Here is a 16,407-nt window from a genome sequence, read left to right as displayed (position 1 = left end):
ACTCCAAAGGATTAAGACTTAAGAAAGGCTCAAAATGGTTGTTTTGGTTTTCAATGAATTGTCGATGTGAGCAACGTTTGTTATTGGCATTAGTTCACGTGAGACTAATTTCATCAGGCCAAAGTGTGGATGCAGTAAACAGGAATACAAACGACTAAATTTTTGCTCCTATGGCTCCGTGTCTGGTATGTTCATGTTCCTCCCAAGAAAACGAATATATGTCCAAAGGAAATAATTTTTTTACTCAATTCATCCGCAGTTTTCCGACATAGCACCATCAGAGATAAGTTCTTTGTAGTATGTGCTATTCAAATATATCGCCATGTAACCGGGGTCAACCAAATTAAAGTTTTTGAGAACCGGAGCTGACGGAACGTTATCCAAACATTGTGTAATCACATGTAATATGTATCTAGTATTACTTTAGTCAAACGAGCACCCAATTAAGCATTTTTCACTAAGCACGAACCTGTGCGTCTGATTACCACAATAGATTGTGTTAAATCCACAAGATGTTGCGAGTGAGTGGATATAAAAGGTATCCCAGCTTTAAATAGTTATCACTTTTTCCTCACAGTATTAGAGTTTTGTTTTCGCACTGCTTAGAAGCACATATAGTGGAAGACAACACTTAAACGTTGCGCAGTGACTATGTTCATTCCATCACCAGCTTAGCAATAACACTGCCATTTATCTTAAGTGTTTCGAAATATTTTACACTGGTTGACATACTCAGTAAAATCAGATAAATATGCTGATTAGCCGTTAGAAGATCAATTTCCAGTAAAATGCTCGCGGAACTATGTCGCGTCTGCAGTACGTAAACTCATCATTCAATTCATAGCACTTTATAGCCAAGTACTATGAATAAGAAGACCATTTAGATTGCTAAAATTTTATTTGAATGTTCGTGAAACCTCGATCTTCGGTGTTTTATTCGGACACAACGATATATAACTCACCAGAAAGGTCTATAAGTAACAAAATTAATTAATTTCCCCTAAGTCTGTTGTGCAAATATATTAAAATATCTGTGGACAAAATAAACGCCACCGTATTTCATCATTTTGCTACAGCTGCATTTTGTGCTCCAGAGTACATTAACAACGCAACGACTCATTGTAAAATGAGCTGGCAGCTATTTTTCGAATTGTTGAAATAACTACGCAAGTTTGTGACTAATGTAGTGTTGGAAAGTGTTTAGCATTCTTTACAGCGGAATACGGTCAGTATCTTGGGAGACATCATAAACTCAAAAACGACGAGGGGAATTGGATGTTTATTGTCATCCTGTCATCCATTTGCTTTACGGGGCATTAGTAATCTTCTTCTGTTTAAATTTCAATTTAAAATAGTGAACGATTTTGGTGGGTTCCAGGTACGATGTACACTCCTGAAAATGGAAAAAAGAACACATTGACACCGGTGTGTCAGACCCACCATACTTGCTCTGGACACTGCGAGAGGGCTGTACAAGCAATGATCACACGCACGGCACAGCGGACACACCAGGAACCGCGGTGTTGGCCGTCGAATGGCGCTATCTGCGCAGCATTTGTGCACCGCCGCCGTCAGTGTCAGCCAGTTTGCCGTGGCATACGGAGCTCCATCGCAGTCTTTAACACTGGTAGCATGCCGCGACAGCGTGGACGTGAACCGTGTGCAGTTGGCGGACTTTGAGCGAGGGCGTATAGTGGGCATGCGGGAGGCCGGGTGGACGTACCGCCGAATTGCTCAACACATGGGGCGTGAGGTCTCCACAGTACATCGATGTTGTCGCCAGTGGTCGGCGGAAGGTGCACGTGCCCGTCGACCTGGGACCGGACCGCAGCGACGAACGGATGCACGCCAAGACCGTAGGATCCTACGCAGTGCCGTAGGGGACCGCACCGCTACTTCCCAGCAAATTAGGGACACTGTTGCTCCTGGGGTATCGGCGAGGACCATTCGCAACCGTCTCCATGAAGCAGGACTACGGTCCCGCACACCGTTAGGCCGTCTTCCGCTCACGCCCCAACATCGTGCAGCCCGCCTCCAGTGGTGTCGCGACAGGCGTGAATGGAGGGACGAATGGTGACGTGTCGCTTCTGCCTTGGTGCCAAAGATGGTCGTATGCGTGTTTGGCGCCGTGCAGGTGAGCGCCACAATCAGGACTGCATACGACGGAGGCACACAGGGCCAACACCCGGCATCATGGTGTGGGGAGCGATCTCCTACACTGGCCATACACCTCTGCTGATCGTCGAGGGGACACTGAATAGTGCACGATACATCCAAACCGTCATCGAACCCATCGTTCTACCATTCCTAGACCGGCAAGGGAACTTGCTGTTCCAACAGGACAATGCACGTACGCATGTATCCCGTGGCACCCAACGTGCTCTAGAAGGTGTAAGTCAACTACCCTGGCCAGCAAGATCTCCGGATCTGTCCCCCATTGAGCATGTTTGGGACTGGATGCAGCGTCGTCTCACGCGGTCTGCACGTCCAGCACGAACGCTGGTCCAACTGAGGCGCCAGGTGGAAATGGCATGGCAAGCCGTTCCACAGGACTACATCCAGAATCTCTACGATCGTCTCCATGGGAGAGTAGCAGCTTGCATTGCTGCGAAAGGTGGATATACACTGTACTAGTGCCGACATTGTGCATGCTCTGTTGCCTGTGTCTATGTGCCTGTGGTTCTGTCGGTGTGATCATGTGATGTATCTGACCCCAGAAACGTGTCAATAAAGTTTCCCCTTCCTGGGACAATGAATTCACGGTGTTCTTATTTCAATTTCCAGGAGTGTAGAAAGACGCAAACTTTCGTACCAGGGCGGAAACTGTCGATTAAGGAACCTAAAATTTGCTACTACACTAAAAGGATATCTAGAGCTGTGCTGGAACTCCAGCTTATGCTGTGAATCACAGGACAGCAGAAACTAAAACAATACTTTTACATCGGTGACATCCGGACCGGACAATGATGTGTCACCAAATGGATCATATCCTTCTCAGGTGTACTATTCTGGCATCGGCCTGAAGTGACGTAAGGAAATAGCGAGTGAGATGGTGTAGTGGTTAGCACCGAGGACTCGCTTTCGGAGAGACGACAGTTGAAACCCTCATACGGTCATCCCGGTTTAGGTTTCCCATTATTTCCCTAAATCGCTTCAGGCAAATGCCGGAATGGTTTCTTTGAAAGGGCAAGCAGACTTCCTTCCCTATCATTAAATAATCTGATGCCACCAATGATTTCTCAGTTTGGTCCCCTTCCCGGATTCAACCAATCAACGATCCCAAATCAACCAACCAAATTAAGGAAATGAAATAAATTTCACCGGAGGTAGATGAACATCTCTACCGTAGGGGACTCCAGCACGTTAACCTCTCCGCCAACATGTCCTGCACTTCGACCCGCCTACATTCAGTATATACTTCGTAGCTGACCATGAAGTTTGATGTGGGCACCTATAAATAGATGCATTTGCGAAACCTGTTTCCTTCCTCTTTTCACGTCGCAGCTCCCAGCAAAACACTGGTAGTTGTCTCATACGATAGCTACTCCTTTATCAAGGTCTGCTATGTCATGAAGTCTAGCCCACAGTGAAAATCCTATAGAACCTTGCCCGGTTTTCTGGGGCAGTGTCCCGGCTAATCCCGCTGATCGCGACGTCTCACTCTTATCAGTTTTGAGCGCAGAGAGAACAAGTAAAATTGCCTACAAAATATTTTCTCACTCAAGTTTCGCCTGATTACGGCAGCTCACGTAACTTAAATGGTCGGCGATATCCTTCTTCGTGACACTTATGGCCACACACTGCAGTGGCAGTGAAGATGCTACTGCAGCATTTCCGTTGGAAAGTCTTTGAGCACCAGCCTACGACCGCAGGTTCGATTCCTGCCTCCTGAATGGATGTGTGTGATGTCCTTGAAGTTAGTTAGGTTTAGTTAGTTCTAAGTTCTAGGGGACTAATGATCTCAGAAATTAAGTCCCTTAGCGCTCCGAACTATTTGAACCATTTGAACCTTCAAATCTCCAAACCATGCTATCATTTGGATAAACAGCTTTCTTCAGTTAGATACTGAAAGTAACTGGGAGATTACAGAAACGGAAAGAAATGATGAACAGAAAACGCATGGTGTAAAGCACAGCCTACAATCAGTTCGTTAATTACCTGACTCAGAAATAAATAAATAAAATTTCGATGCAGAGTGTATGCTTCGTTGCAACGGAAATGGATATTTGAGGATCTCATGAGACTATAAAACAGGAGCACTTGATGGGACATCTTCAAGATTTTGCAGTAAATATTTCGCTTTGTTTCGATGTAATTGAAGGTAAACAGTAAGTTGTTTGTATCGCCTGCATCTATCCTCAGACAGTCACTGGAAGGGTTATATTTGATACATATCCGACGTACATTGGAAGTCATTGAACTATGATTGGTACAGTTATCAACTTTCTGCACTCTGAAAATCCCGAAACCAGGTGGAGTTTCTAATTAGTGCTTGTACTGCACTGCAGAGTTGGCTTCTATGGTACATTAAAAGGCCCCCAATCGTCTGCCCATTACTGCTTGGCCAATTTCCACATCCAAAACCTGAAATCTAAGGATGGTAAAATGGCACTCATTACACGGCCAGAAATACTGACCTTCTTCGAAATCTATTATGCTTTGTCACTGTAAACAAATGAACTCGGCCCAAAATCAAGGTGATTGTAGCACGTCTTCTCTTATTTTGCAACATAAATTTCATGACCTGAATATTCATTATACTGATCCACAGTCAATGTTGAATACATTGGTATACGCTTTTAGAGTAAGACGCCACAGAATGTTCTTCAGCGCCGCACGATGACCAGATCTGAGAGTCTCCCGAATCACTATCGCCTGTGCTGTAAAAATTGGAAAATATGGTCACTGACGAAATTGCTATCAATGTTTCAGTTCCGTAGCAAGAGATACACGTCTCCTGCAATTAACATAAGTGTAGACACTTGAACTGATTGTGCCAAAGCAATTGTTCATAAAACTACTCCTATACTAATGAATCTCGACTTTTGGAAACCGATATAGGAATTGAATTCCAAATGAACTCATACAGGTAACTGTTTGAATCCAAAGGTACATGATAAATCTTTAAAGCTTAAACCAATAGATAGCAAAGGCGACACATTTCCGATGTGCACCATATGTGCGGAAGAATTCTTTCAGTTCTGGTAGGAGAGAGATTAACCTACAGGTGGACTGCTGTCTCCCAATAAATTTTGCAGCCAAGTACTTAGCTGTCAAACACAACATCTAACAAGTTCTGCCTGGTCCGGGTTCCAAAACCTATTTCTGAGTGTCCTTTCTGTACTCCACACATAAGACATGTTAATACCTCTATTCATCTTTTTACAGTAATTATGGAGTTAGGAAGCTTTTACATTTTTTTTTACAACCGATTAGTTTTATTTTCTGTCTTTCAGCACTGCAGGTTGTCTTCTCACGATAAGTAAATCTTATATTGCTTAAGGATACATGGTACTTGTAAACGATGGGAAAATCAAAATTTGTTTTATTACTTTATTAAATTCTATAGTGTCTCCTTATTACATTGGAATATGTTAATTATAGGGTTTTAAATGAAAAATAACCTATATATACCAAATTTTAAAGTTACGGTCATGTATGCCACCACGCCCCTTTCATTGTTGTTTCAGAAACAAGTACCATTTCGAAAAGAACTGTGATCTTTCTGTTTCCAGCGGCTATTCTTACGATACAATGTATATGTTGGTAAAAGTGCAGCTTTCTAGTGTCTGTAAATGATTATCTTTCCTAGTACGTACTTTTGTTTCGCAGAAGCAGTTTGTTCACGTATTACTGAATGTTTGTTGCCCAAGTGCGACATATATTTGCGGAGGAACATATAAATTACTCTGCTATAAATACGAACTATGCCACGCATCAAGAAACTCAATAAAAGGAATTTCCGTGGTAACCAGTTCACAAACAAAGGAAGCCACACTGATGAGAGTAACCTATGTATCAGATCTTCAGGGATAAATCTCCCACATGGCACGCCTCCTAGTGATTGAAATTTAAAAGCTGTTTGTAGTGGATTTGTTGTTGTTTATGTGGACATTTTATCTTCTTTGATAAAGGCAGTGGTTAAACGTAAACAATGTTATGATGTAGGGTATGTTTAAATAACTGGACAATAAAGAAGACGGAAAGGTTTAGCGTCAAATTAGTTGTTCTGTGTAGATCCTGCAAAAAGTCTATCTCGTAAATGACTTCGAACATTGTGCATAATTAATATGATTTGAATTTTAAGTTAGTGTATGCACTAGGAAAAGGAAAAAAAGGCTGCTCAAACATTTTGTGATTTGGTGGACCTTCTTCCTTCTCGCAGTGGGTTCAGAAAGTACATAAAAATACTTTTAGGTGCCTTGACGCCTGTGTCTAAACTAATTATGAAACCTGCATTAGAAGAAACTGTAAATATTAGTGAAACCAGGGACACTGCTGTTGCACTTGATGGGAAATGGCTGCGTCAAGGACATCGTTCCTTGAATGGTGCTGTAAGAGCTACTTCTCTGGAAAGCGTAAAACCTGTTAACTTTGGTTGCTTATCTATATACTGCAGAACTGCCATGGTAAACCTGAAAGCAATAGTGAACATCAGTGTTCTAGGAATTATGATTGTTACAGTGGAGGTAGGGAGTGTGATGGAGCTCTAAAAGTATTTCACAGGTCGGAGCCAGTTTATAACGTTAGATATAAGAAGTACCTAGGCGATGGGGACTCTAAAGCTTCCAATAAAATTAATGTCTTCATTGTTTATGGTGGTATCTTGAAAAAATATGGAGTATTGTGGACATGTGCAACATATTGATTAAGCTACGAAGAGATACAAAAGGAAAGCTGCTATGTTATGGAAAATCAAATGTTTCATATCGCCCTAAGACTTATCATCTAATGTCATCAGTCCGCTAGACTTAGAACTACTTAAACTTAACTAACCTAAGGATATCACACACATCCGTGACAAAGGCATGATTCGAACCTGCGACTGTAGCAGCTTCACGATTCCGGACTAAATGGCCTAGACCCACAACGTCACAGTCGCCGGCTATGGAAAATATCTGTCTGGCCGAGTCAGATTGACAGAAACTGAAATAGACCTTCTTCAGAGTTATTATGGACTGGTCATTACATGAACTGCACCTCTGAATGATGTTACAGCAATTAGAAAAGCTGAAGGTCTACCTACTTCCATAAGTTGTCCACATATTACCACGCTGTTCACAGACTTTGGCCTAAAGGAGCAGATTCTTGGATTGGTTAAAAAGCAAAAGAAAGTGGTCAAATATATCATCATAAGCATTCGTTTCCTGAGCTTGCTATGAATGAAATAAAACCGATTATAGAGACCTGATTACTGCTTTTTTGCTTAGTAAATGTCTTCATGGGGACATTAAAAATGCTAATGAATGATTTAACCAATGCATATGGGAAAGACTGCTCAAGAATATTTTTGTATTACTAACATCAAAGGTTGGTGTACGGGATGCAGTGATATGTTGCAATGATGGAGAGATAGGAAGGTTGGAAGTCCTGAGAAATTTAGTCATAAAATGTGGCTCTAATATGGCAGAAAAATTGCTTGCGTGTGACAGACAACATGTGCACGAAGCGGAAAGATTCGCTCTTGAAGTTACCAAAGAAGCAAGAAGTGCTAAAATAAATGCCAAGAGGAAGTTTGAAGGTGAAGAAATTCTGCAGGATGAAGAATATGCTTCAGGAATGCGTGAGGCTCAGTTTAATTGGACTCATATCTTCTTTCGCAATTTCCCTTAAGTTTTCTTAAACTTTTGTAGTCCTGTCTTCCTCAGTTGCGTGTAATATTAGAGTAGCCTGATAATTTTTACTTAAGGACCGTCTGATTGTAACTGAATGAAACACGATTTTAGTACACTAAAATTGTGTTTTATTCAGTTGCTATCAGCTGGTCCATAAGTGAAAATTTTCAATATCCCTTAAGTTGTATTTGTACAAATATTTCCTAAAGTTTATACAGCACTCTAATTTTTTTCTATAACTTGCAATAGTCCATACTTATGTAGCAAACTTGAGCTTTATTGTAGAATAATCAAAATTATAGAAGAAAAAAATTGTAATAGGGAAAAATTATAAAAATTATTTATTTCAGATGTCATAATTTTATCCTTGTAATATACATAATGGGTGGAATTCTACGTACCTCAGCTATCATGTCTTTCGTATCTGGTAAACATTTAGTCTTCTTCGAATCTATAATATTGGATTAAATGGTACCTCAATTTGAGGAAGCATTTTGGAAAAAGTAATTGCATCAATTTCTTTACAATTTTTTGCAATAACCCTAAGCACGTTCAAAAATATTCCAATACTTCCAATTTGTTTAGAAAGAATGCTGCATTACCTTATATCAACAAATAATCTGTAAAACCTATACATTATAAACAGTGCCTGAATAAAGTAGCTGTTGAGTTTTACATAATATTGAGCGGGAAAAGTAACCTGTACCTTTAAGCCCTAGACGAAGTTATGCAATAATCTGTGAGGATTCCGAATTTCAACGTGTCACAGAGTTGTTAACCAGTAAAGAACTAGCATGTCGTTTTTGAGATAGGGAGATCAGTCACATTTAATACATTGAAGAACGTATAGTAGGATACGTGCTCTGGATCCGTTTCTAGCACCACAACTATTGTATTCTCCATTATTTTTTGAAAAAGGATACCACTTTCCGTTATTGATGTTCGAAAAACTGAAAGTATTTTACGTCTCTTGCTGTCGATTTGTCGTCAGAACATAAGGAAATTATCTGATCTTAATTCGTCATGCAGTATTAAGTAGAAATCTCGGTATCTTCTGACGATCATAAAATCAGGGCCCCAACAGAGCAGCATTTGTGGAGAAGAGACATCAGGATACGACAGGCGTCGTTGGAGTTAAGAATATATGAACAATAATATCGGCAGCATCAGTCGTAAGAGGTTTAATATCATTTATTACAGCAAACCGACTTTAGTCACTTGTCTACTATCTGTAGTGCAAATATTAAATTCTGAAAACTCATTTAATAAGAGCACAAATAACAACTTCAATACGGCGTCAACTTAGAAGAACATAACAGTTAAACGAACAGATTAGTTCGTTAAGTTGAATAGTCTTCTATTTTGTATATCTGAAAGTAACATCGTGTTAGGGCTACTGTGATAGAGTACAGGGTTAAAATATAAACGTTACACACTTCAAAATTGTTAAAGCTTTCACTTGTTGACAAACTGCCTGTTGGCTTCTCGCTCGGACTCTTCGGCCAACTCTTGTCTGATAATTTTTCTGATGTTTCACGACTAAGAGTGGCTCACATTGTCATAGCTTCACCCGCCATTGCTGGTGGTTGAATGGAGCCGAGCTCGCGAAAGCAGGCAGTATGTAACTGGTTCTCCAACGACCTAGTATTTTTCTGCGATAATTTTCGGTACGCTTATCCTCTTGCTATCTGGAACGATCATACGCTACAATACGGAAATCATGGATACGTTTACCTTGAGGATTTGTTCTTTCTTCCTGAACCTAGTCTCGCATTTGTGTATTACTATAGCTTCTCTGAACAAGCGGATGTGTTAGCTATTTTCTACAGCCAGAACATCACTGTGGGCAAATTTTACTAAGTGCTCGGTGTAACACAGCGCGTGCTCCGCCATGAGCCATTTCTCCAACTGCCAAAACCTGCAATGTTGGTTATGTTAGGTGATCCTGGCGTTTACTGAGTGCCGGAATAACTGAACGATCAGTCAACACCAGGATCAAATGGGTCTTAATAAAACTTTCAAGCGTTCGTCTGGTTCAAGGCGACGTTGTTCTTTCGGGATGGCTTTAGGTCAAATAGTTGGAAGCATTATTGAATTGTTCAGTGAAGAGGAAAAGTCCCAAACAGATACCTTTGAACGTTTGTGGAAATGTTGTCAACGCACGACTTGGCATGTTACACAGCGTAGGATAGTGATTATGATCCACTCCAAGGAAAGAGTCCCTCAAGGGCTTTAGCATTTACTGTAGCTCTTTCAGCTGAAACGGTGGTCACAGCATGTGGGCAGATACTGTGACTGTTGGTGGAATAGAGGCACTGCGGTCGTAAGAAATATCTGGCTATCAACTTCAACATGTAATAACTACTCCAGGTTCAGTTAATATTTATGAGTTATCTTCTTGCACTCCACGCACCTGAAAACTTATTTCTATTTATCCTTTCACAATAATTTATCCACTTCAATTTTTTTACAGCCTGTTAGTTTTAGCATCCGTCTTACAGCGGCGCAGGATATCTTCTCAAGATAAAGAGATCTTATACTGCATAATCGCTATTCGACGCTGCGCAATCATTTGTCATGATTCTCTGTTCCGCCATATCAGAGAGCTGTTAATCTAGAACGAAGAAGTGTAAAACGGTGTGAGCCGAAAACGGAACTTATAATGTAGCGTCACATGGATAAATTTTCTTCACTATCAATAGAAAAGTTCTGGTTATTCCACGTTGTACTATTGAGGCAACGGGAAATTCTCGTCGCGTTAAATTCTGTGTGAGGTGTAATGTTAGATGTACGATATTTCATATTCGTACTCTATCAAAATTTCACTGCCCCACTAACTTCCCTTCATATGAGTGATGTGGCGCTCTGTGTACGGCAGAAAAAAGGAACTAGCGGAAAGATGCTCCGATATCAGGACAAAGCAATGCGACTATGCCCTTGTTTTAAGACTCTGACTGAGATGTGGATTACCAGCTCCCTCATTCTACTTTTCCCAGCACCTTAAAAAGTTTCCCAAACATTTAGGAATGCGAACATTTTAGCGCCATTTTTTATGCCGACAGATAACGATACATTACCAGTGCGAAATATTCAGGTAGGTAACAATTACTGGAAGATAGTTAAAGATGGTAGTGGCTTACAATGAGCGAAGGAGACAGTGGTAGTGTGAGAGAAAGAGAGTGAAACGAAATGGAACGTAGATGAGTGTGCGGGGAAAAGACTGAAGGAGACAGTGCCAGTGATACAGGAGCCAAGAGAAGGAGGAAGTGGAAGTGGGTGACCGCCAGTGATTAAGAGATGGACTAGTGTGTGTGAGCGAGTTACAGTTAGATTAGCTTTCGTCAATGTGTGAAGACTGCATGTTAAAAAGGGTGCATATATGTTCCCATACAAAATATTTGGGAAAAGGTTATAGGTGCTGGGGAAAGTATAATGAATCAATTGGTACTTCACGCTTCAGTCAGAGTCACTTAAAACACAGCGTATCCTCTTTTTGTGCTCAGTGCTTTTCCTCTGGTATACATTTCCCCAACTTGCGATATGACCTTTGGGAGACCCAGAGAACAGCAGAGGTTCGTTCAAGTATTCCAATCCGCTTCGCCTATATTGCTTTAAGGGGATCAATGTGCCCATAACAGGCTGAATGACACAAAACGTAATTTTATTTGGGCTACCGACATCTACGGTCTTAAAGTAGGGGAGAGATCTGTGCTTACGAAAAAGTATCTTATTTCCACAGGAGCACAGAGACACCGCCTTTCCACTCTGGTCTGCTCGACCTGATAACAAAGACGCCTTACCGTTTATATATACACCTACGACAACGTCATACTCCGCAAGCCACCTAACGGTATGTGTCGGACGGTACCACTATCTGATCCCTCCAACTTGTTCCACTCGCGAATACTGCAAGGGAAGAATGGTTGTCGGTAAGCCCCTGTATTTGCTATAATTTCTCGAATCTTCTATAGTCGTCAAACACGAGATGTATTGGGAGAGAAGTAATACTTTGTCCGACTCCTCCAGAAAAGTGCTGCCCTGAAATTTCAGTAGTAAATCTCTCCGTGATGGACAACGCCTCTCTCGTAACTTATGCCAGTGGAGTTTGTCCAGCATCTCCGTAAAGCCATCTCTTCAGCTAAACGATCTCGTGATGACACGTGCGCCTCTTCGTTGGATCTGCTCTATCTCCGCTATCAGTCATACCTGACAGGAATCCCAGATACATGAACAATACTCAAGATTCGGTGAACAAGCGTGTTACAAGTCACTTCTTTCGTGGAAGAGCTACATTTTCTTAAGATTCTTCCGATACGCCAGCCTAGCGCCAACAACGTTTCAAAAACACAAGTTGCGGTTATATTTGGATATGAAATCTCTTGGCAGACTCTCTTTCTTGTCTATGGATGAACGAACACTCCACTGAACGATCCTGAAAACCACGATAAGTAATAATGCATAGAATACCATTCCTTAAACCTCTCATGTATAACTCCGCTTTGGGGGAGGAGAGTACCTCGGTTGCTAATATGATGCTTTAGATGTTTTGTGTGTCTTGATAGCGTCTGTCATTCGTCGTGAAAGTCCTGAACACCGCTGGTGTGCCTGCCTCACGGTATGACAAGAAGGACTCATTGTTCGCCTGGAATAGGGGAAGGAGGGAAATAGTCCGTGAGCTTCCATTAGTCTTCGTTTGATATTATACTGTTGTCGGGTATTTTTTCCAACAAACTTAGGAAAGCGTCAAGTCACCAAAAATTACCAACTTCTGACACCTCTGCAATAAATGTTTGAGGTGGCATCATTTTGCTGACTTAATGTATATACTCTGACTCACATGTGTGGTAACGTTCTTCTGTGTTCGCAGGTGCTATACAGCATTTTATGCTGTTTGTGTCTTCCCTGCAGGAGGAAGACACGTGGTTCTGGGCGCGTGTCAAAGAAAGCGCGTTCGCCAGAGGTCTCTGATGACCGTAAAGTGGACATGGAGAAGGTGAGCATTGAGCAGCTCCAAGGTGTATGAAAAACCCCTCAGTGACGTGAACGACCAGCTGCATTCAAAGTTACTATGGCCACAGCCACAACACCACACTGAAGCTCACTGTATCAGTTTCCGGACTCGGCAACACTGTCGTAGATCCTCTTGACGTAGTCAACAGGACTTATCAAAACAGAACATTAAATTTACGAACTAGATTCACAAATTTCGAATACGTTTTGACTTCAGCGTTTTAGTTTATTAGTGTGACATGAAAACCTGTATGCGAACAGGGATCGACCCTAATTTATGGTTTATCGCTAGCGACCACCCTAATCATTTCAGCTATACATCGCCGCATTCCAGACTCACTACCGTTTCCTTATGACACATGCTATCCATATTTTCTATGCTCGCACATTGAGATTCATGCACAGGAAAGACAAATTTTGTTAGTCGTCATTTTAGCCCACTGCTAGCAAATATGGTCATCATTTACACAATCTTTGTTTATACGGAGTCTCTATATTGTATTACGTGTATGTGTATGTTAACGATCTGTACACTATGTACTAGGAGGCAGTTTCTATACGCAATGAGAAATAGTGAAAGAAGGTGCGTCAGAACGAAACCGAAAATTACATTTAGACGTTACTGTTACAGATATGTGGGTCAAATCGTAAAACCATCAGAATGGAAGGATTAAACACCGTTCGTTTTGACAGTATTTAGAAGTAGAAATTGACGGAACGTAAGTTATTTAGGAAAACTTTGTACCATATGTCGGATAATTTCACTTCCCTTAGTACACGTGACTCAGACAAGTCACACTGCCGCAAACTAAGCGGTCATAAAATAGTGACAGGGTACTTTCTAATACGTCTAGGCTTATTTACGTTATCAGTGTTCATCCCAAAGTGCATCTGTGATGGGTGTTACGTGCTTTCCCATTTATGACATCATGAAATTATCCAGAGTTATAGAACAGAGCATTCTGTCATGACGACATTAATGAGGATCTGCGTTTAGTGAACATTTAGTTTTCTGCAGTCCACTTTCATGTTCTTTACGAGCCATCGATTCATGTCATTCGTCAATAGCATACGAGATCTAAGCAGGATGATGGCAGCAAAATGAATGTAGCAAAAATTAAGGAAATTATAATCTTAATGGGAGGGTATGATCATGGACTGTTTTGTGGGCTCATTTATGAGTTCTATTCGTAAAACCCCTTTCCACCCGCCCACCATCATGCTAACTTGATTGTTTCTGGGCATTCCACGAGTGATTCGAAGATCAGACAAATACTTTTTTTGGTTCTATAGCGAGATGAATTTGCGGGAGTCAATGGAAATGAACAAGTAACAAAAAACGTGACAAGGACAAGCTCCTTACAGTCATCTTCTAGAGGTTATACCACACACTGTTACCATTCTTCCCTAATTTGTGTTGTTCTTTTCATATATTGATAACGTTGTAGTTTTAGTATTATCTTTGAGTTTTCATCTTATGGATTTTTTTACCTGGACTCGAATCTCTTTCCACCTCCTTCGTTCCTGCAAATTGATAACTTGTTTTTCCCTCTACAAATGCTCAACACCATTTATTTTCCTTTTCTTGGGTAATCGCTGAGCGGTTTCTCTGATCATTGGTCTCTTGCAGAACATCTTCGCTAATTTCTCTATCTGTTCAGCAGCTCATTAACCTTCTCTACAAATTTCCACACTGCATTCGCTTCGAAGCGCCTTCTGCCTTTTTCATGAATGATCAGCTTTCCCAGTCATATAGGAGCACATCCAGAATGAACGACTTACCAAAGGTTTTTCTTTTTTCTTTTTTTTGCTTTCTATTCTGTACCATACGACTACAGATGATCGTCTTCACATATTCCTCACTTCTCTGCTATAATAAACGATATTTTTCTAGTAATTGTCTTCTTCATTGATAGCAGATTTAGCTGAGACTGTAATTTTTTCCAATTACGATGGTTCACATGTTGCCTTCAGAAATTAAGGTCGCTCAATAATATTCATGAACTCTGTTCGTTAAACTTCCGTTATTTACGATGCAAGATGACTTTTCTGACTTGCTTTTTACGATAGATTTGGTTTTTGGCTATTTATTCACGTTCAGCCTTTCTTACAATTTCTGAAAAATTGTAAAGCGTGTTTTACATACGGTTTTCATTATTTGTCTTTGATACAGTATGATCTTTATGTCCGGTACAATGGAGGAAATCCCTTTACTTTAACTCCAGATTTTCTTCCTTGGGGTTCCTCATACCTCTTTGATGAAATGGTTAAGCAAATAAAGAAACAACGAGCAGATCTTCTCGCTCATTTCGAATTTGGGATTTACGTTATTTTCCGTCATTATCTATGGCCAAGGTTTTGTTTCTTGTACATGTCTGATAATGATCCGCTACCTTTCTGTCTCAGTGTGTATCTTACTAGACCTTGCAGAGTTTATTCCGGATCACACTGTCAAATACATTTTCTGTGCTAGTGATGGTTACATGAGTATTTCTACATCATTTACACCTTCCCCATAGGACGGCTCCTGAGTGAATTCTTTCCTGTTTCAGATCTAGTCTTGCCACGTAGTTTACTCCATTTGATTTAAATCACCGTGATGAATCTTAAGCTGTGTATGGAATAGCTTCCTGTTGTTGTGGCTGTTGTTGTGATTGTTGTGGTTGTTGTTGTCATCTGACCAAATATTGATCAGATGTAACTCTCCAAGCAACTCTATCCCGAGTAAGGCTCTTCATCTCCTAATCACTACTGATTACTGTAATCATTCCCTGGTTTCCCTCTAGGATTTGTACTCCCTACTTTTCCCCTCATTATCAGAGGGACAATACTTGATTCCTTTTAATGTGTCCTATGAACTGATCCCTTCTTATTACCAAGTGGTGATGTAAATATGTTATCTCCGCAGGTTAGCCTACTAGTTTTCCATTAGTTATGTGATCTACTTATTTAATCATCAGCGTTTTTCTGTAGCACCACATTTCAAAAGCTCCTACTTTCCGTTTGTCTGACCCGCTTACCGTTAAAGTTTCAGTTTTGTAGATGGCTACATTCCAGGCAAACATCTTTATAGACATTTCTTAATACTAAAACTAGATTTTATAGCTTACTCATCATTTTCTAAAATGCTTTCATTGCTACAGTCATTTATTGATATTCAGTTGGAGTTATTCTTGTAGCCCAATTTTAGCAATTGTTCTTCCTGTGGGAAGAAAAATGTAATAATAAGTGGTATAATTAAGCTAACTTCGTATTTCATTTTTGTTTTCACAGCTGTGTAAGACACCTTTTGGGAGCTCATCTGGTCCAGTAGCTATCTAGTAGTTCTAGTAATGCTGGTTTCATCTCGACAGCACTTCTTCTCTTTCTTTAGTGTCTTTTACTTCCATGGTGAACTCCTTCCCTTCATTGACTTCTTCAAGAAATTATTTTCACCTACTGCCCATTTCTCACTACTCAGTAATATTTTCCTAGTTCTTTCGTTACCACACACCTTCTCTTCCCTGGTTTGAACTGTACTTTCTTAACATTTCTGTATGCTTTATCATTCATTCCATTTTCT

The sequence above is a fragment of the Schistocerca gregaria genome, chromosome 6 (genome assembly GCF_023897955.1).
Source record: "Schistocerca gregaria isolate iqSchGreg1 chromosome 6, iqSchGreg1.2, whole genome shotgun sequence".
In the NCBI taxonomy this organism is placed as follows: domain Eukaryota; kingdom Metazoa; phylum Arthropoda; class Insecta; order Orthoptera; family Acrididae; genus Schistocerca; species Schistocerca gregaria.
The sequence above is the reverse complement of the archived record's forward strand: the minus strand, read 5'-3'. Positions refer to the sequence as shown.